The 3,987-nt window shown below is 37.3% G+C and overlaps 1 pseudogene; it reads left to right on the forward strand.

The window, feature by feature from the left end:
- LOC107663190 (NACHT, LRR and PYD domains-containing protein 12-like) overlaps positions 1-3,176 on the forward strand; it is a 47,227-nt pseudogene extending 44,051 nt beyond the window's left edge.
- Positions 3,177-3,987: the final 811 nt, after the last annotated feature.

Consider the following 3,987-nt stretch of genomic DNA (forward strand, 5'->3'; position numbering starts at 1 on the left):
ACACTAACAGTAAAAAAATGAAAACAGAAATTGTAAAATAAAAAAATATTGTCCAGAAATCAAATGCAATATTACACTTCAAATAATCGACAATTAGAGTAATGTTTAATGTAATAGTTTAATCCTTACATCTACTATAATGCAATGTATTGTTAGTCCCAAGATTCTTCATGTCAGTGAACAAATGTATAGCTCCACGACCCATCTCCGTACTCCCTAATGGCCTAGCAAAAACTTCTGCCTGGCGTGTCAGAGGTTCTAGATTCAAAATCCGTAATTCAAAACCTAAATTTTTGTACGTTTGGACTGATGCTGAAATGTACATTTTGAAAGTATTTAAACGTTTAAAACGTAAACATTGTTACATATTTACAGCTAAAAAAAAACAAAATATTTACAAATCTTTTATATCATAAACATATTTGTATAATGCACCTTTATAATTTTATCAATAAACGATTTAGATTTTTAGATCCCTTAACCCTACCCCCAAACCTAAACATAACCATTTTATAGCGAACGTAAAAAGTTATTACGGAAGTAATAGACAGAAATGTGCAAGAAGTAATAGACGGAAATGTGCAAGAAAATTACAATTTTAGTAACAATGTAACATTAATATTATGTTTTATAACTGCAATCACAATAATTTGTTTATTGCAAAAATGTCAAAAGAGGTACCAAAAGAAATTCAAATGACGATGCTGTTATGGAACTGCTCTGAGACTGAGTGAGGATCCAAATGCAGTGTTTATTAGGAAAGTCCAGAATCGAATCAGACAGCAGGCAAGGGTCAACACACAGGCAATCAGTCCGACTAAACAACAAGGCAGAGAACACAGGCAAAGAGTCCAAAAACCAAGATACATATAAACAGGAGAAACGCTCAGAGATGCAGTGTAACACTTACAAGACTTCGCCAAGAATGACAAACTAAACCAGACTTATGTAGGGTGAGCAGACAGGGTAAATGAGACACAGGTGCAAACAGTGAGTGTTGATGAGTCCAGGCAAAGGATTGTGGGAAATGAAGTCTTTGATGGAGTGGTAGAAGTCTGGGATGCAGTGCCCTCTAGCGAAGCTCACGGGCACTCCAGCTAGAGATCATGACAGAGCCCCCCCTTAAGGAGCGGCTTCCAGACGCTCCACTATCAGTCCATGGTGGAGTTGACGGAGGGAGGAACCATGAAGGTGACACCGAGAGGGGGAATCCGAGAGAGAAAGCTCCGTAGAGTAGCTTTTATCACTCTCATAGTGATAGCTACTCTACGGAGCCTGTCTAGTTTTTCCATAGCCTTATCTTAGTCTTGCCTTGTCTGTTTCCTCGTGTCCTGATCTTTGCCTGTGTATCTCGGATTCCCCCTCTCGTCTTGCCCTATTCGGATACTGTTTGCCCCTGCCTGGACCTTTGCCTTGTACCTGGATTTATCCCTCTAGTCTCTCCGTTGATTCTGTTTGCCGATCGTAGACCCACGCTAGCCCTAGGAATATTCTTGTGTCTTGCCCTCTATATACCTGTTGCCATTGTCTGACCCTTGCCTGCTTCTGACCATGTCGGTTAATAAAGCTTCGCACTTGGATCTGCATGTCTCACGTCTCAGTCACTCCGTGACAGATGCGTTGCAGTCACAGTCCTCAACCAGAATACAATAGTTTTGTGTGAGGAACAGAGCAGAATTTTGTTTAAAAGTTGTTAATCGCTGAAAATATTGTCCAGATCCACTCCGTGAAGGCGCACATTTCTGTTTCAAACGCACAGCACCCCAAATACAGCATCTGGCAATCTGTGACGAAGCAGGTGAGAGCCAATGAGCGTTTGACTACACTGCCGTAAAACCTGTTGTGAAGCCTCTTGAAGCAACTAGTTTTGTGTTTGTAATGAGCACGAGATTTGATGCTTGTGGTTGATGTTTATGAAGACAGAGATGAAGACCATTGAAAAAGGCTTGAATTTAGGTCTGTTCCTCACATTCGTATGGGTTCTGAAGATTTGGATTACAGCGCAAGAATAAAATTGATTCCTTTTGTAATTATATTACATTCTTGGTATTTTATACTTCTGTTGTCAGTTGCAGTATGACGGAGAAAACGCCTTTTGTGTCCCACGGAAGTAAATATTATATAATAAGCAATGGTTATAAATTACAGAAATGTTATTAATTTTAAGGTTTTAAAGTGTAGTCTTTTTTAACATTATGTAATCCTTAAAAACAAGGTGACAGCAGAAATCACACAGAACATAAAATGTAATCAATTCATATTAATTAAATGAGTATATGCATTTAATAAATGTACTGAAAACATAATGCCGTTGATATGACAACTGAATACATTATAATCAAAATGACAAATGCTTCGATTTCAATATTCATAAGGATTCATTTGTAAATAATTGAAGTTTTATACGTCTGGTATACGACAGTATTGTACGTTTAGATGTTGAAAATAAGTTACTATATTACGTTTCCGTGTCTATTCAAGCGCAAGTAAATGTACTTTGGTAGAACAACACTACATAAAACACATACTAATACTCATGAGATCATGTTGTATATGGCTGTACAGATCAACTGGTCAAAAACATATTCTTCTTTCAGCAAAACTTTTATTTTATGATATGAGAGAGATTCCACTTTTATCAGTTTATAATAAATGGATTTGCAATTATCCTTTTTTTTTTTTTCTTCAGTTTGGCATATTGTAAACTCACGGGTCAGTGCTGTAAAATTGTGGCATCAGCTCTACGATCATCAAACTCCCGTCTGATAGAGCTGGACTTGAGTAACAATGACGTGCTGGACTCAGGAGTGAAGCTGCTCTGTGACGGACTGAAGAGCCCTAACTCTCAGCTGAAGAACCTGAGGTTTGAGCTTCAGATGTGTTTTTGTGTGTTGATGGGATACACATGGTATAGGGGCGTAATGATTCACTCTTTTTCTCAATGCATTGGTTACAAATCCTGCTGATGCATATGAATTGATCTTGAAACATGGATTTTTTAATCGTGAATCACTTGTTTGGGCCAATAGTTAAAATCTAATCTAATGTTAAAAATCAAATAAGTCTCACTGTCACTTTTTCTGAGCAGTGTAGGAAGCTCAGAACTGAAGATGAGGAAACTCTGTAGTAAGGATGTGCCAGAAGCCAAATATCTTATTCGGAAAGGCACGGAATAATGGCTTTAAAATTATTTGGAATAATAAGAAAAAATATTCGGCAGACACAGTCACTCCTCATGTCTGCTGGATAAAAGACGAACCATAGATATCGAAATGTTATACATAAACCACTACGTAATAATGAGCGCAAATCAAAAATCTGTGTATCCGTCTCTGTGCATCTCTCAATCTTTCTTAATCTTGCATCTTATTCAAGATGATGGTTGGTTTAAGCCTCACCCATTTCTGGATTTTATCTGAATAAAAAGACAGATACCAAAACGAGACCAAAACATAAACAGGAATTGAAAAACAGTCAAGTTAATCATTTAAATAAAGACTGGGGAAGCAAATTATTTGTTTTACTGATAATCTATAACTTTGATTTGATTGCAGTCAGCAGCTAATTGTACCTCATGCAGATTTAGTAAGCTTTGTGATGAGTTGTAATGTCACAGATGTCTTCTTTGTCTCCGTGTCTGTTTGTAGATTAGTGGACTGTAAGTTGACAGATAAAAGCTGTCACTATCTGGCTTCAGTATGCCGTTCACAGACCTCACGCCTGAATTCGATGAGTCTGAACTACAACAACGGAGAACCAGGAGTCAAGCTGCTCTCAGAACTACTGCGTGATGTAAACTGGACAATTAAACCAAACTCAAGTGACTTGTAAGAGTCATCTATTATTCTGTAATATTCAGAAGTCTAATAATCCAGTCTTTAAAATAACTGTCTTGTTGTAATTAGTATGATCTATTCTAGCATCAATATGTTTCCATTGGACTAATAAAGTATCTGAACTGGATCGTTAGGGAAGTAAGGATTCAGA

Source organism: Sinocyclocheilus anshuiensis, unplaced genomic scaffold, assembly GCF_001515605.1.
Source record: "Sinocyclocheilus anshuiensis isolate Anshui unplaced genomic scaffold, SAMN03320099.WGS_v1.1 scaffold2125, whole genome shotgun sequence".
Lineage (NCBI taxonomy): Eukaryota > Metazoa > Chordata > Actinopteri > Cypriniformes > Cyprinidae > Sinocyclocheilus > Sinocyclocheilus anshuiensis.